Below are 18,585 nucleotides of genomic sequence, written 5' to 3' on the forward strand. Positions count from 1 at the left end.
TTATTTTATTTTCTTAAGGGATGAAAGATCAGCAAAGTACTTTTTGATCCATCCTTCAATGATCTCAATCTCTCTTTGTCGTTGCTAGACTAACCAATCGGGATCACTTCGGGCTGCTTGCATAATGTCTAGACAATGAGATCCTGCAAGTTAATTAAAATAGATATTGTAAATCTCTTGAAACGTAAACGTTATTATAATCTAGGAGTAAATTAGCTTATATATAAAAGATGTAAAGAATTTAGTTTCCAAACAGATATTTGCTGGTTGGCAAGCTGATTTATCTGCTTTTGATTTTTCTATTGATTATATTAAAGGCAGTTCTAATTCTTTACTTGATTTTCTAACTCGTGAATTTTTGCAGGGTTCATGAATCAGCCCCCCCATGGGCAGGGCCGGGGTAATACTCCAAAGGCTCGTGGCAAAAACAAGGCTAAGGCCAAAGTGGTTATACCACTAAATGATGATCAATTTCCATATTTGGATCATGTTGCTGATCTGCTCAACACACCTTCTAAAGGAAGCAGCAGTACACAACAAAAACAACAGAAACCAACCATGAAAGAGGTTCTTGAACAAGAAACCCCATGGATACCTAATCAAAGGTATATTCAGACAGTATTGGTATTGGATTCTCAGGATGAGCAATGAATGCCAGATCCTTGGGAAGTGAAATCCAGATATTTCCAAACTCAACAATATGCTGCACCGGATGGTCGCCATAGATATATCTATGAAGCCATTCTTACTGAAACTTCCTCTGTGGAGATCAACCACACAAAGCAATTTCTGAATTCCAAAGATAGTCCTCTTACTTATAGTAAAGCTATCTTTAAGAGGCTTATACGGCCTAGTGACTGGGGTTTAAATCCTAATTTGCTAAGGAAAATATCCTATGGTCACAGTTACAATTATTGGGATTATATCTCAGCTTGGACATATTCGTTCTTTTATCAAAATCCGAAGCATAAGCATTCTTGGTTCTTCAAGATATGCCCTCAATCAGTTAAGGCTAATTTCCCAAACTGGGTTATACCCTGGTGGGTTATATTTGGCCCTGATCTGGATATTTTGCCCGAATCTATTAGGCAGTTATACTTGCCATGGCAACAATTTCATCCTCAATTCAGGGGACAGGATAATATTCCTGTAGGGAAATCCACCCTATTGTTCTTTACTGAATTTGGAATCCCTTGGATTTGGAAATGGGATTTCCAATGTGGTTATACCACTGATAAGTTACCCGTCCTTCAGAAGATCTTTTATTACAGATGGTGGTCCGGCATGACTCAAGACCCTATCCAAGCCCTCCTCCATCATATCAGAAAGAAAACACTGGAATACATGGATAAGATTCTAAAGTTAACTATTCCAGAACCCGAAATCTTTAACCCATTTGAACTTATTAAAGATATGATCAGAAAACAACAACCATTAATTACCGAAGCTGATTTAATGGTTAAATGCATGGATTTTATGAGGACCAAATTTGTTAAATCTTTTGATTCCTCCACTCCTACAGTACGAGATGATGCATCCATGGTGTCAGTCTCTAGCCAGACCAGTCAAGACGGTAATCAGTTTTCCTGTCTAGCCGGATATGCACAAGATCCCAATGAAGATCTTATTTCTGAAGATGAGCCTACAGTAGCAGACTATTGGGACTCTCTCACCAGTCACTTGATGGACAAGATGAATCCACCCAAAAAGTAAAGATTCCTCTTATCCTGTCGACAGAAGAAGACAAAGAACTTTTCCCAAAAGTCTTTGGTTCTACAGTATTTCCTTCATCAGATGTCTACTTTCTATCAGATAAGGAGACAGAACTTAGTGGTGGGCCGACCGACTGCATTATTCCAGCACACGATCCCATGCGCTATGCGGACTTCAAAATGTTAATTTCAAGTCCATTTTATGTATAAATAGAGGGCAAGGTTTCCCTTCAATGTATCTTTCAATTTCCTTTTCTTCCTTTTGTAATATTTCTCTGTACTAGCTTGAAAGTTCAATAAAGAAAGTTTTCTGTAAGTCTGTTTAAATTTCTTATATTTTTTCTTATATTTATTGTCATTTGTTTTATTGTCATTTTTATTAATCGTTGTCGATCCTTTGATTTGGTATCAGAGCCATGATGGCTTAACTTTTTATTGTTAATCTTATTAGGTACTGGTAGCATGATTATTATCGTAATTATGTAAGGAACAATATGACTACTATTCTGTCTAACTTATGTTTATCCCAGATTCAATTATGGGTCGTCCAAAAGTCGCGTTGGAATATTTAGCCCGCTTTTGCATTAAATTGCTGCACAGGGTATTATTTCCAGTAAATCGTTAACAGACGAGTAATAGAATCTCTCTTAAGCAGAACGACGACATAATAGTAACTTACTGTTCATTATATAATATTATAATATTTATACTATGCAGACCTTAAAGCATTAACAATATTTAACAGACATGTTAAAACCATCTTCTTCCTCCTCTTCAAGAGTACAGGAAAACCAGGATTCAAAATTGGTAAAAAATACTGAATTAGTGGAATAGACCAATGTTCAAAATAAATTGAACAGATGGACTATCCCTCCAGTAAGTGCTAAGAGCATTTACAAAATCGAAATGCTTAATTTAACTGATCTATGGACTGTCAAGACCATGGAACAGACCATGCAATTAAGCACTAAGGATACAATAATTAAATTTTTTTCTTCCCGTGACCTTCAGAGGCACATGCACAAATATAAGTACATCCATATAGGTTTAATTCAAATTGCTTTTAAACCTTTAACCTTGTTAGGTATGGATGCTTGTATTCAAGCAACCCTTCGGGATGCTCGATGTCTGAAATTTCACCCTTCCTTAATGGGTGCACTGGAAACCAGTCTATGCCATGGACCGGTTTATTTTAATATCTATCCTAGTCTGAATTTATCTTTAACAGATAAAAATATCCATGAGGCCGTTAGTCTTCGTGTTCAGACCTATGGGTATGATTATCTACCTGGATCGGAAGTGATAAGTGTTATTTATCGCATCCATTACAAAGCTCTGATACCAAATCAAAGGATCGACAACGATTAATAAAAATGACAATAAAACAAATGACAATAAATATAAGAAATTTAAACAGACTTACAGAAAACTTTCTTTATTAAACTTTCAATTTCCTTTTCTTCCTTTTGTATATAATATGAATATTCTAGGGTAAATTGCAAACCACCTCCCCCATTAACTTTCACACTTTTTTAAATATTACAACCAATCCCTTAACTATTTTAAATTCGTAGTGTATCGTAGTTAAAGTGCCCTTCACATATATATAATTTACCAATATACTCCTCAAGAAACGGGAAAAAAAAAATAAAATAATAATAATAACAGTAGTTGTAAAATGACTACGGAACCCTTTATATTTTACGCGGAGATTCATGGATCTAAAAATATCCTTAAGTCATTTTATTACCAAAGAAATGTATTACAAAGATTTTAGGTCCAAAAATGTCAATTTTGTCATGATTGTAGTGGCTTGCAAATGGAAGGAGGGTAATGAAATATTTTTGGAATGGTATAAGGTGTTTTATACAAAAATGAAAATTCAAGAAATTTCTTTGCAAAAAAATAAAAAATAATAATCGTGAAAGTTGAGACGGATTTTTTTACAGGTTACCATATATTTTATGTAAAAAGATTTTAGAGCAATTGGTTAACTTATCAGTGTTGCATGTTATCTGGCATCTTATATGTTTCTTGAATAACATATATATATATATATATATATATATATATATATATAGCTACACACTAGATGTATATCATTTCCTGTCTTAATTTTGTATTATGAGCGTGTGTATGACTTTGTGATAACTGCTTGAATGGGCATATTCCATATGTACATATTAATCATCAATATATTTGTTTGAATTTCGGAGAAAAAAGAAGAAAAAAAATTTGTATTATGAATGTTACAATGTAATTGTAAACTGAGCTAACTAGACGGGTTATATATATATATATATATATTTGGTCCAATTGACAGTGTCCACTCACCGTTAGCTGTACGGATGGCAAGAATAGTATCTGATATGTCTTCCAACACCCTGTGATCAGAGGAGAAAACAAGCATATTAGGTCAACTAGACTAAGACAAATTGATTAATTTTATCTATTTATAAAGGATTAAAAAAACATTTTATTTCAAATACCTGCCAACACTATAAGGATCTTTTAGTCCATTCGAAAAAATGATGTTGCTAGCAAATCTTCGGAGAACCAATTTATAATACTACAACGAGCCATGGAAAAGCACTTCGTGAACTTCGAAAAGTAATTATCAGTATTTTAGTTTGACTTAAAAATATAATTGAAAATATATAATAATTAAAAAAAAACCTTTAAATCAAAAGTACAAACATGACCTCCATACTAGGTTGAGGCCCAATGAGGTCTTGATGGGACGCCATATTTGCTAAGGCAATTCTCGGAGTACGTAGTTATATTGTCAGTAGAATCAGGTTCTCCTACATCATATTCGAACATAGTGCCATTTTTATCCTCACCAAAGGGCCGAATTATTTCGCTGCATGCCTAAATACACCAATCAAAAATTCAAATTCAAAGGAAGAAAATTTAGAGGCAGTTTCAATTTTTAAAAAGTCGTATAAGAAATTATTTGCACGACAGTTTCCGATAAAATTTATTTATTTTTTAAAAAAAACACCATTTTCAAAAAACATTCTTTTGCAACAGCCCGTTTTATGTTTCACAATTCTTTCAGAAGTGTTTTTAGAAAACTAATCAAGTTTAACTCTTTTTTATATTATGATAATTAACCCCCACCCCCCTTTTTATATTATGATAATTAACCCCCCACACACTCATGCAACTTACTTGCCTTGCATACCCCACATCTGTTTCGCTAGATATTTCTTGGGTAGAATTTTGTTGGGAAATTGTCCCAAAATAACATTTTTTAGCCTTATTATAGGCAACGACACCAGCAAATATCCGGCCAAGAATATCAGTTCCTTTGGGTGCTCCATCAATGCCACGACAGATCTGAGTAACAGGATATTTTGGTGGATGATGTATATTAAGTAGCTTTCGAGGTCATCCGATTTGTTTAAGCTCCTGAAAGAAGAAAATCATTATTATTATTATTTTTTATTTGTCAAAATTTATTATACAACTACTAATTAATTAGTGGATAGACAATTAATAATTAGGATAGACTATAAATATGGCATATAATTAATTACAAGCAAGCCTTGAATCTCTGACTAAGAATTGTAAGACCAGTTGGCTGAGAAACAACTTTATTAATTTCAGACCATGATTGTTTTATAGTCCGGTGGCAACTCTCACTTTCTTCCTGCAACAATACATATATAGTTACTTCATTGAAAGGCTCAAATTAACTTGAAAAAACCCAATATATAGTGAAATTCAATTAATTGTTTTAATTTAATATATTAATTAATTAATTTGTACCTTGAAATCCTTTGAGACAATCGGAAAATACCCATTTTGTGGGAGGATATCATGGAAGTTAAGGACAGGTGCCGATGAGGCTAGAGCTCCGAGGGTAATGTGGGGCTACTTTAGCCGAAGCCATGCTGCAAGCACTGAAAATTTAATTGGGTATGAGAAATAATTAAGAGAAAAAAATAGATTATGTGTGTGTGTATATATATATATATATATCTTAGTTATATATAATTGGAGTATTATATATAGTTGGTTGTTTGCTTACTTCCACCATAGGATCCTCCAGCAACAATAACAGGAGAGTAATGAGCTTATAATTTTTTCTTTAGGTGTATGATTACTTCAGCATAATCTGCCAGTGTTTGAGCTGAATTGAAATAACCCCGAAGAGTAGTATTTTTCATCGCTTTTGCAAATGATCCGAATGGAACCGATTTTCCATAGAACCGATGCTGATACATGAACAAACAAATTAAACAAGCATGCATGCACGCAGTTTAACATTAATGCTAAAACAATTTTATATATATATATATATATATATATATATATATATATATATATACCTCTATATATACTAGGAGAGCTTTTAAACGAGGGTTATCAGTTAGAAACCCTCCAGAAATATCATCATCGTCGATTAATGGCGCCTCAGCACCAAGATAAACGAAGATTGGGGCGCGTTTCTTCGCACCGCCCCAATATTTGGAATTCACCACATATCTTTGTTTGAAAGTGGCATAGCTTTGAGGCCTGTAATTGAAGTGATCAAGTGTTTGGTTGTAATACAAAATTTTGAAATCTTTTGGGACCTCTCCTTGTGCTTGCGTTTTTGTTCCTTGTCGGTCATTTAGAAAAATTCCTCCGGAAAGACCGAACCTTGGAATATTATATTGCTTTGCAGACACAATATTGGTTGTGGAGATCAAAGAAAGCAACAAAAACCACTGAAATAAAAGTGTAGGCAAGGTCGACATTGTAATATATATATATATATAGGTATAAACATATATATGAAGCAAGGTCGACCGAGTCTTGGCAGATTATGCATGCGCTTTTATATCAGTCGACTTCTTTGGTTTATGAAGAAAGTTATCCTTAGATTATGTTGACCGAGTCATTTGAATAAATAGAATTAGTTAGTTTAAATCGCTTTGGCTTTCCATTGGATTTGATTTTAAAATCTTGGGATTAGTTGGGTTCGTTTGTTTGATCCGTTTTTATACTTGTGGCTTGGTTTCCTTTGTTTGAAATATGTTTGAGAGCCGTGGGTTTGTTGTTAGCCAGGTGGTATTCTGTACGGTTAGGTAATAGAAGTCTATTTACCCGAAATATATATATATATATATATATTTCTACTAAAAGTGGATAGAATTTATAATATTTAATTGCACTTCAAAACACTTAATTTAATTAAAAATATATTATATCACCTTTTCAAATTGACAATACTTTTTAAAACATGAAATAGTTGAAAAGTTACCTTGATTAACTACTAATACCTCATTGCTGTCAACCTTTATCTTTATCGTCTAATATATTGTTTCTTTGATTCGCGCGCGTGTGTGGGTGTTTTTTTTTTTTTAAATTACCATTACCTCCTTGGAAATAAAAAAAAAAAAACCCCACATGCGCTTCTTCTATTTTAAAATAATTACTTTATATAGTTTGTGTAGCAACTGTTCTTAGAAGCGTCACTCTCAAAGTCACGCACCTTTAACAAATCTTCTTTTTCATATTAAATTATTTTTCTCTCTTTAAAATATATCTCTGCAATTAAATTATTCTCTTTTTAATTTCTTTTTTAATAAAAGTGATGTTTTGTATTTTATTCTCTGCCTAAATTACTTGAGTATCTAGTTAATTAGTTTGTTTTTTCCGGTAATTTAGTTAATTATACTTCGTTTGATAGGAAAGAAGGAAGAAATAAAATTCCTCCTTTTGATATAGAGAAGGTAAGGAGAGAAAAAATAATAGACGAGTCATTCTTCATATGTCTTTTACAAATTTTCTTCCCTCCAAATATAGATGGAAGACACAAAGGAAAAAAAAAACAAGACTATTATAAATATTTTTAAATTACAAAACTTTCCTTATAATTAACATTTTCTCTTCCCTTCTCTTATGCAGAAAAAAAAAGGAAGGTATTATCTTATTTTCTTCTCTTCAATCCAACTAAACAAAAAAAACGAAGTACACAATCTCTTCCTTAGAGATATCTCATTCATCTCTTCTTCTTTGCATTCCATCCAATTTTCTTCCATTTTATCAAGCTAGCGGAACATTAGGGTTAACAACTTTTCAATAATCGTGTTGGCTCCTTATTGAGTGTTGTTATTAACGATGGTTATTGCTACCCTTCTTTATTATTTTTCTCTTCCTTTTGTTGCCATTCCACAAAGACAAATGTTGCGGCATTTTTTGTTGCCTCTCTGAGTGGGTGTGCCTATATTCGAGTTCCCCCGCAGTTTATACTAAGAAAAAATAAAAAGAGAAAAAGAAAAAAACACAAGTCATCATAAGATTACTCATATGTGAAACCACTATAAGAGACCATCGTACCCAAATCGATCTTTAAACCTCCGACCACTCTTTCTCTTCGTAAGGAAAAAGAGAAACCTTATTAGGTTGGTGGTTCAGGAGAAAATTCCACCCCAACTAACTCCTTCTCGAGCGACCCGTACTTTGATTTATCAATATTGGAGGCTTATGATCTCTTGGGTTAAAAGAAAAAGAAAAGGGTATGTGTTATGCAAAATGGGTGCACTATGTGCAGTAAAGTTAAATCGATTGCTGCGGGTTCACAGGATAACTCCCCAAGGATGGAATTTGATTTCATTCCCCCTTCTGAGGGCCATGGATCTCTAATCAGAGTCTACCCTCCTGAAGGTTATATGGCTGAAATCATGCCTCATATGGTACTTCATTAAGAAGAAACTCCCATCACTAGAATAAATTAGGGTTATTGCCACAAGACACTTCGTGGCAAAAACCTTCAAATTTCGGGGCGAAAGCCTTTTAACCACAAGAAATAGCTCGTGGCTCAATCGTGGGCGTAGCCCCGTCACAGATTGCAAATAACCACAACTAAAAATTTTTGTGGCAAAATGTGGAACTTTTGTCACAAAATTTGAACTCGTGATAAAATACCTCCTATCGCCACAAGCTATTTCGTAACTAAATAACAATACTTTCGTGGCAATTAGCAATCTCGATATAAGAATTAATCGTGGCTAATTCAATACTTTTGCAACGAAAATATATATCGTAGCTAATTTAACCCTTTTTCCACGAAGTTCATTCGTGGCTATAAATCTAATTGCCCACGAATATACGTCGTAGCAAATATCAAAAAGGCCACGGAGTTCATTCGTGGCTATAAATCTAATTGCCCACAAATATACGTCGTAACAAATATCCAAAAAGGCCACGGAGTTTATCCTTGGCTATTCTATTATTAATAAAATAAAATTTAATTTAATAACCAAAAATATATATTGTGGTAAACACCAAAAATATGCCACATATTTATTGTGGCACGATAAGAATTTGTAGCAAATCTATAAATTATTAACATTATAAACATAAGAAATAATATATATAAAAATAAAAAATAAAAAAAATTATCACATCAACACGATTAGGCAAACAAATAAATACGTGATATTGCGTAAGTTACCCAACAAAAAAATGTATTGTTAATAATATACATAATAAAGCATTTAAAAAATGAGTCTTCGCATCTAAAACAATTTCAACTCCAATAATTTGGACCAAAACAAGCTAGTATCTTAAATAAAATGTTTCAAGATCTTAGACAAAAATGAGCTATAGATTCCTAAATAAAGGGTTCAAAGACCTGGACATGCACTACTTAAAACCATCTTAAACAAAAAGAGTTTGAAGTCTTGTAGCATAAGCCCATCCAAAAATTTGCAAAACAAACAATGAATAAATACAATTACTAATTTTTATTGCCTTGTTTTGGTTTCATATTTGCATTAAATTAGTTAAAGAATTGTTAGAATTTAAATGAAGAGTAATGTTGGAAAATGAAACCAAAAATGCTGATTTTAGAACTGAAATCTCTATACTTAGAACTGTTATCTTTTAAATTAAGTTTTGGATATGAAAGTATAATTGTTAATGAGTTTACATGATTTTGTTTGGCTTAAATTGATTGAATTTTGAAATTAATATGGATTTTTGAAGTTAATATTAACATGCTGTCAAAAATGGTTTAGTACTTTGATAACAGTTTCCAAGACTTCAAAAACAGCGAACCATTTTAAGAGAACTAGAAAAGAAAGTTGTCTATATCGTACATTTTTTAACTCAGTTTCACAGATAGTTTTTGAGATAAACGACAACCAAAATGAATATTATTTTCGAACTTTATTCTGTTTTCAAGTGCTCTTAAAACTATTCCCAAAAAGCTAAACCAAACAGGCCCTAAATTTCTGAATAGGAAGATTTCAATAATCTGGGATACCCATAGAACAAAAATATGAAATTAAATAATTGTGACTTAGTTCGACTGAACATGTATTTCAAAATTTTCTTTTGTTTTCCTATGATTGCTCATCAACAGATTCATGTATCAATTAATAATTGGGTATCAATTAATAATTGGGTAAGGTAACTTGATTCGCAACAGTATCTGAGTGCAAATTCAATAAATTAGACCTTAGAACTAGCGAATGAAAGGGGAAATAAAACCCTAGAAAAAATTAAGAATTATGACATATATATATATATATATAGAGAGAGAGAGAGAGGAGATAATACAAAGAGAGATACCTCAGAGGGGATCTTGAAGGTTTTTCTTTTGGAAGAAGAATTCTTGGTACCCATTTGGCGGGGTTTGATGATCTTTCCTCCACCTGCAACAACAATCAAACCACAAAAGACAAAAAGAGGAAACAAAAACAGAGAAAAGAGAAGAAATAAAATCCAAGTAATGGGATACAACTTGTGAATGCATTACATTACAACCAGCCAAACACACAAGTTCATAGGGTGGGCACAACACACAATTTGTAAGGGAAACAAATATCTAACTTTTTAAGCATAGAATGCATTGCCAAGGACTACCATGTGGATTAAACATGATAGTGGAGATAAAATATTTCTATATATATATATATATATCTTACCAAGCATATCTTAAGTTATTTTATATTTCATTCTCACTTTCTTAAAAAACCAAACATGTAAATCGTAATTTCCTATCAAGTAGCAATGAAAAAGAAGAATACTCTAACCTTTGTTGTAAACTGAAATCATTAATTTTGTTGCTCCGGAAAAATAAAGACATAAATAAAAGAAAATAAGTACTTGAAAATCAAATCCTTTTATCACATGGTAACCAGTAAAACAGAATCATCAATTCAACAAGGTTCCAATATGCACTTCCTTTCTTGTTAAAGGCGTGGTCAAGTCCCATTAATTAAACATAGAAATGTAGGTTATCAAATTGTGATTACACATTGTGAGAACCCACTACGCATTTTTGCGAGAGAGAGAGATGCAAAAAGGTTTACTTAATTGATACTTGACCCTTTTTTTAATGACAAGGAGTGAAATTTAAACTGTATATATATATATCTTACCAAGCATATCTTAAGTTATTTTATATTTCATTCTCACTTTCTTAAAAAACCAAACATGTAAATCGTAATTTCCTATCAAGTAGCAATGAAAAAGAAGAATACTTTGTTGGCCTAAGGATTTTATCTAAAGGTCAATCTTATGTTTTGATGATTACAAACCATTAATGATGTTTAAGTACTAATGTTTTCAAGGAAGCCTCAAAGTTGCAAGAAATTGAAGAAAAGTTCGGACTTCAAAGATCACACAAAGCATTTCAAAGAAAGAAAGCAAGTCTTCATCAAGCCTAAACGATCATGGTCAAAAATGAAGAAAAGGAGTAGATAAGATGGTGAGAGCTTAAGATTTAATATCAAAGTATTCTTGAATTCATTTGAAGCTCATCTCTATAGGACCATGCATATCATACATCATATGCTCCTACATCATTAGCAATAGACTTTGAACTTCAATACACATATATTTAACATATGAAGTCTTTGCTAAGAATGAGTTAGTTCAAGCTTACATAAGCTTTGAAAGAACTCAACTTAAGCTAGAAATGCTAGGACCATGCACATTAATCACAATACTTATTTTGGTCTCTAGAAAGAAAAGGAAAAGGCATTGAATTTTATATTTCATCTTTAAAGCCTTTATTGCCATAATTTGGTAAATGACTCTACGACACAATGCACTTGAAATTTAACATCTTCATATGTCCTTAAACTCCTAGAAACAGGCCTTGAACTAAATTGAATCATTCATCAAAGTCCTAGGTGCTAGAAAAATGAATATCTCAAAAGAAGCAATTTTCAGCCTCGAAAATTTCCATACCAACTTGCACTCAAAATGCTATAACTATTTGTGTAGTTGGAATTTTTACATAAGGCCAGTGGAATTAGAAAGCTGACTTCGAGCTCTTGAATTTGGACTCAAATTTCACCTAAAAAGGATTTGAATTGAGAGAGATATAACCATCACAAGATGACTGATTCTGCTCTGCGAAAATTCTGACTAGGTTTCACTAAAATGGCCATAACCATTTCTGTGTTTAGAATTTTTGAGCAAGTCTAGTGGCATTAGAAAGCTGACTTCAAGGCAATAAATTCAGACTCAAATTTCACCTCATTTGGAGTTTCATGGACTGAGTTATGTCCATTTGAAGTCATGCACTTTTTCTGTCCAATCTAATTTAGCAGCAGCCTTCATGAAGCAAGAGCCACCTCTATAAGAAATAGAGCCAGCTCTCTCAAGGCTAATAGAGCCTGCTCAATGAAATTTAGAGAAGGCTCAATGGGAATTAGAGAAGGCTCAAAGAATAGAGAAGGCTCCATGAAAAATTAGAGAAGGCTCAATGAGATGGAGAAGGCTCCATGAAATAAAAGAGAAGGCTCTTTCAATTCCAGTAGGCTTTTTAACGAAAAATTAGAGAAGGCTCAAAGAAAAGAGAGGGCTCAATTAAAAGAAAGAGAAGGCTCTTTTCCACAACTTCAGTATTTGAGAGGGTTCAATTAAAAAGAGAAGGCTCAATTAAAAGAAAGAGAGGGCTCTTTTTTTGTTCCAAGTAAGCTACGAAAAATGCATCTTCAAAATAAAGAGCAGGCTCAAGTTTTTACAAGAGCAGGCTCTTTCTAATGAAAATGAACAAAGAGCAGGCTCACATTTTTACAAAAGCAGGCTCTTTCTAAAGAAAATGAATAAAGAGTAGGCTCTCTTGTTTACAGAGCAGGCTCCTTCTGGAGTTTTGAACTGCAACGGAAATATTTTCATTAATTGATCCCAACAACCTGTAACAGCTATATTGAGTCTCAAAATTCTATAAATACAGAGGGCTAGCATGCTGAATACACCTACCATTTTGAGAGACATTACATTGCAAGAGAGCTTTTGTTCTCATCTTCTCTTCTTCTCTCTCATTTCACGCTTATTCTATTTTTGAGAGATTCTAGTAAAAGATCAAAAAAGCTTTTGCTCTTGTCTTAATCTTCATAGAGTTTCTGCTCTATTATACTACTTGAGAGAGCATTCAAGAACATTCATTCAAGTGCATCCAAGAGAGCTTTTTGCTCTACCATTATACAGAGCTTTCGTTCTGCATTTTTTCCTCATCATCTCTCATACATTTCATACTTAGAGTTTGAGCTTCACTTGACTTCATATATACTCTATTGTAAGGTTTGATTTGTATCAGTTCTTGAGAGGATTTCTTGTACTACAAATTCTATCTACAAATCTGCTATAAGACTAAGAGGAAGAGTTTCCCTTAGCAAAGAAATTGTAAGGGCTGGTGTGGCCTATGTAAAACTAAGAGAGGTGGTCTCTTAGCAAGGATATTGTAAGGGTTGGTGTGACCGAAAGGAAGACTAAGAGAGGTTTTCTCTTAGCAAGGAGTTACTTCTAATCAAGGTTTGCTATATTGGATTGGGAAGTCTCAAGAGGGATCTTGAGCCGAGGAGTAGGAGTTTTCCGAACCTCGCAAAAATCGCCGTGTTATAGTTTGCAATTTCTCTTCCCTTATCTCTTTTATAATTGTGTTATAAATTGTTTACTTTCATATCTTGATTTCATATGTTGATTATTGCACAATAGGTTATATTGTTAATTAGAAATTGTATTTCTATAAATTACGAAAATTGGCCATTGACTCTATTCACCCCCCTCTAGAGTCAATTCTTGAGGAACATACTCTAACCTTTGTTGTAAACTGAAATCATTCATTTTGTAGCTCCGGAAAAATAAAGACATAAATAAAAGAAAATAAGTACTTGAAAATCAAATCCTTTTATCACATGGTAACCAGTAAAACAGAATCATCAATTCAACAAGGTTCCAATATGCACTTCCTTTCTTGTTAAAGGCGTGGTCATCTCCCATTAATTAAACATAGAAATGTAGGTTATCAAATTGTGATTACACATTGTGAGAACCCACTACGCATTTTTGCGAGAGAGAGAGATGCAAAAAGGTTTACTTAATTGATACTTGACCCTTTTTTTAATGACAAGCAGTGAAATTTAAACTGTAGGTACTCACTCCATTGAAATTCATGTTTATGAATAAAGCAATCACTATATAATATTACTCATTATATAGGAAAGGGAAAATTTGGAAAAACACAATAAATTAATATGGCTAATTTGAACATCCCAATGTGAACAGTGTAAAAGGTGAACTTACCCAGCATGCTAGCTATTACATCACAATAGCTGCCTCTACAGAGATTAAGTGACAATCTAGATAGACATGATAACAAACTTCTGCTTCAGCAAGCATACACATGATTATAAACAAGTTAGTCAACCCACTATGATAATAAACAAGGAATTGGTTTTATCTTTACCTTATATTAAATTGTTTTGCATAGAAAAAAGGAAGTATCAACTTGATAATAAATAAGTAGGGATAAAGAGGGGAACAATCAGTATCTCTTCACACGCTTCATCTACAAATTCACCCAATAATCCTTCAATTGGTTTCTGACATATAAATATATAATTTATAGACTATAGAGAGAGACAGAGATTGAGAGAGAGAGAGAGAGAGAGAGAAGTAGTTATAGAATAGGTACTTACGGCTATCAGTTATGGAAAATTCAGAGATTGGATCAACAAAGTATACAGACAAGTGCTATAGACATTAGTATCTACAAAGTATATGCCAATAAATATGAACAATAATTTGAACTCAATTAATTAAAATTTAACAACTCAGTCAAATGGAAGAAAGGAAAGAGGAACCAATGATTACTTGTACTTCTATATATGTTCATGTATATTTGTGATTTGTGTGCATGTATATTTAAATCCAAACCATTCCACTGGAAATAATTGTCAATGGCATGAAAAAAGTAGGATCATGGTGAGGAGGAGGAAGGGGAAGGGCTTAACACTGCCCTGGTTTGGTCCTAGCACGATTTGGGGGCATTTTACTTCAAAAAATTCTAGTAGAAAAGCTGGAGATTTGGTTCAGACGATTTTACAAGCACCTTGAGTGCACATTTCTGAGCTTCATTATCTCAGTAATAGTCTTTATAACCCATATCTTCAACGTCTCCTCTTCCTCTCCTTTAAATCACGAAGCCTTTTTCATTAATTCACAAACATAAAACATAATAGAACTCTAATTAAACCTAGGGCCTCAAGAAAATCAATAAATTGCATCAAATTAATTTAGTAAAATCCTCAAATCCCAAAATCCCCAACTGATTTTTCATCACAATTACTTATCCACATACGGAGATAAATATTCCGCCAATATTTTGAGATGAAAGATAAGAGAGAAACATTTACCTGTAGAGTTTTGCAATTTTGGTCAATTGCTGATCTTCAAGTCCTTACTCAACAATCAACATCGGCCATGTTAATAGACAAACGAGTTTGTGAAGGAGCCATGGCGAGAGTGAGAGTGAATGATGGAAGAGGGAGAACACTTACCAGCGAAGATCGAGAAGAAAGAACGATCTGATGTGGCCGCTAACATGACCAGATGATGCCATGGAAGGGAGCGTCCTTATGAGAGAGTAGAGGAAATGAGAGAATTAATGTAAAAGAATGAGGTATCTATCTCAATTTAGCATCCCAATACGAAATAAATCTCATTTTCCTCTTGCCAAATTTCAGGCGCCAAACTTTGGCGCTCCTGCATTTAGCTAAAAAAATAAAAAATAAAAGATTATTTAAATATAAAAAAAATTTATAACCTGTTTAAATATTTAGAACTTTTTATAAACCATTTAAATAAATAAATTATTTTGTTAAATAGTATGATATATTATACTACAAGTGTTATATAAGTGTCATACAAATTAAATTAATTTTCATATATAAGTAAATTTATTTATATATATTGTTTTCTCAATATGGCATACACTAATTGATAGTGAAATTCATCTTTATTAATGTTTTTTACAGTTTGTTTTGCATAGGTGTTTAATAAATATGAGACTAATAGACTTAGTATTCTCTCTAATGACATCAATATAAGTTCGATTTACTATATTTTAAAAACCTATATTAAAAGGAAAAATTATTACTAAGTCATACTTTTATCATTGAGAAACAAATAAATCCTAAAAAATTTCATCATGAGCAATAAGTCCTTTTTTTTTAAAAATCTTTTTTCCCATTTAAGTCCCAATATATAAATAGATACTCTTTTTATTAGCGATTGAATTATTTTTTAAAAAACATATGTATATTGAGGCACTCAGAATCGAGTTTGGAAAAATCCGAAGCGCGAAATTTTCCCACTTCAACGCACTCAAAAACTTTTGGTAAAAAAGCAAAAAATAAATAAAATTTTTTTAAAAATATTTTTAATATAGTTTTCCTTAAAAATGTTTTATAAATGATTTACATATATAAATAAACTACTTATTATATGTTATCATATTTAATTAAATCAACTTAATTAATAAAATAATTAAAATTTTTAAGTACAAGTAATTTTATTTTTTATAATATAATATGTTTAAATTTAAGTTTTCTAAACATTTTGCATTTTATATATGATTTTCAGACAAAAAAATATTTTAAAAGAAATGAAAAACTTATCAATTAATGGTATAAATTGTTATTATTGTGTTTGTATATATATATATATATATATATACGTACGTCAACTCTTTGAAGGAGTGTTTATGAATATTATATATTTATATATATAGACACATTCATATTAATGTTTCTACATTTGATTTTATTAATCTAATTAATTTATATATTTAAGTAATAAATAATTATAAATTCCAATTATAAATAATTTTACCACCTATTCGGGATCAAAAAATGCTCGGGACTTGGCTTGGCCAAGAAATTCACTATAAAGAAAGAGAGTACAATGAGTGTAGTTCAACATGATACCTCCAGACTCAGCAAGACAACAAATCCTCAATGTTGGTTGAATTATATATATATACACACACACACACACACACACACACCCACCCACCAATGTAAGGTTGATAATAAAATCGGATAAAATCAAATTTGACTAATTAATATGTAATGAGTAAATATAGGGAAAAATTATTTTGAAAATATCTTTATTTCAAATTTTATTTTATTTATTTATTATTTAAGTATTTATTATTATTTATTTTTTAACTTAGCCAAAAACAGCAAAAACAAATTTTCATAAGAAATGAACAGGTCATAAAGTCTTTTATCCAGTCATATGATTGATGTGCATGGTCCTAGCATTTCTAACCCAAGTGTTGAGTTTTTTTTAAAACTTATGCAACCTTGAACTAACTCATTCTTTAGCAATAACTTCATATGTCAAATATATATATATATATATGATGAAGTTCATAGTCAATTCCTAATGGTTTAAAGACTCATATGAATGATGTAATGATATGCCCGGTACAATAGAGATAAGCTTTAAATGGATTTCATCATATATATATACATTTGACATATGGTCCTATAGAGATAAGTTTCAAATAGATTCATAAATATTTTAACATTGAATTCTAAACACTTACCATCTATCTATCGCTTTCTTCAAGCTTTGTCCATAATCATTTATGCTTTGAGGTTTCTTGATTCTTCATTTCTTTGAGTTACTTGCTTGATTGATTATTGTTGTCCAAGTTATCATTGGATGGACTTGCATTTAGCATTTTGTAACTTCACAACTTCTTTAGCTCTTTGATATGATCTTGAATAATGGAATACTTGGAATTAATCTTTATTGCTTCATTAAGGTCAATCTTTGAATGTAGATAATCATAACACTCAATGTAAATATTAGTCCATACACATCATTAATGATTTGTAATCATCAAAACAATTAGATTCTCCTTGGATGAAATCCTTAAGGTCAACATAGTACAATGTTGTAATAATAATTATAATGTTTTAAGATTTAATATTAATTATTGTATCCAACTTAGTGGTGTGAAATTAAGTTCACTAAAAGTCATCTCAATCTCAAAGTGATCAATTAATATATAATAGAATAGGTCGTATAATAAGTTAATTATTTTGTAATTGTAAATTTATTCAAGATTTGATATATGATCTATATTTTTTATTATATCTTTAATTTTTAATTACTTATAAATATTGCATTATGGATTTATATATATATATATATATATATGATTAATTTAAATTCAATATAAGAATGTTTAGTACATTTTTTTTTTTTTAATCTTTTCGGTATGACAAGTAGTAGTATTTAAAAAGGGTCACATTTAAAAGAAATACCATTTTGGATTTTTATTAACAATTAATTAATTTGCTTAGGGATTCAGTGTTCTAGGCCTCTTATTTAAGGAATTCCAAAATTTAAATAAATAAATAAATAATAGCCAACAAAGATATCCTAATTGCCACGAAAATAAATTCGTTGGCAAAAATGGCATTTTGGCACAAGGATTGAAAATTCGTGGCAAAATAGTTCCTAATTGCCACGAAAATAAATTCATTGTAAAAAAGACATTTCGCCACAAGGATTTAATATTCATGGCAAAAGATATTATTTGCCACGAATAAAACATCGT

General features: G+C 31.6%; 1 long non-coding RNA gene and 1 pseudogene across 1 annotated transcript; both read right to left on the reverse strand.

Moving 5' to 3' along the window:
- On the reverse strand, positions 1–6,460 carry LOC132277575 (uncharacterized; annotated as a pseudogene).
- A 994-nt stretch (positions 6,461–7,454) lies between these two features.
- LOC132279149 (uncharacterized) lies at positions 7,455–15,741 on the reverse strand. Its single transcript, XR_009471224.1, has 2 exons — positions 14,253–15,741; positions 7,455–10,366 (listed from the first exon to the last, which is right to left on the reverse strand). It is a non-coding gene; the product is annotated as an uncharacterized LOC132279149 (long non-coding RNA).
- Positions 15,742–18,585: the final 2,844 nt, after the last annotated feature.

Source organism: Cornus florida, unplaced genomic scaffold (assembly GCF_030987335.1).
Source record: "Cornus florida cultivar Cherokee Brave unplaced genomic scaffold, ASM3098733v1 CherokeeBrave_3.0.0_Hap2_Chr10, whole genome shotgun sequence".
NCBI lineage: Eukaryota > Viridiplantae > Streptophyta > Magnoliopsida > Cornales > Cornaceae > Cornus > Cornus florida.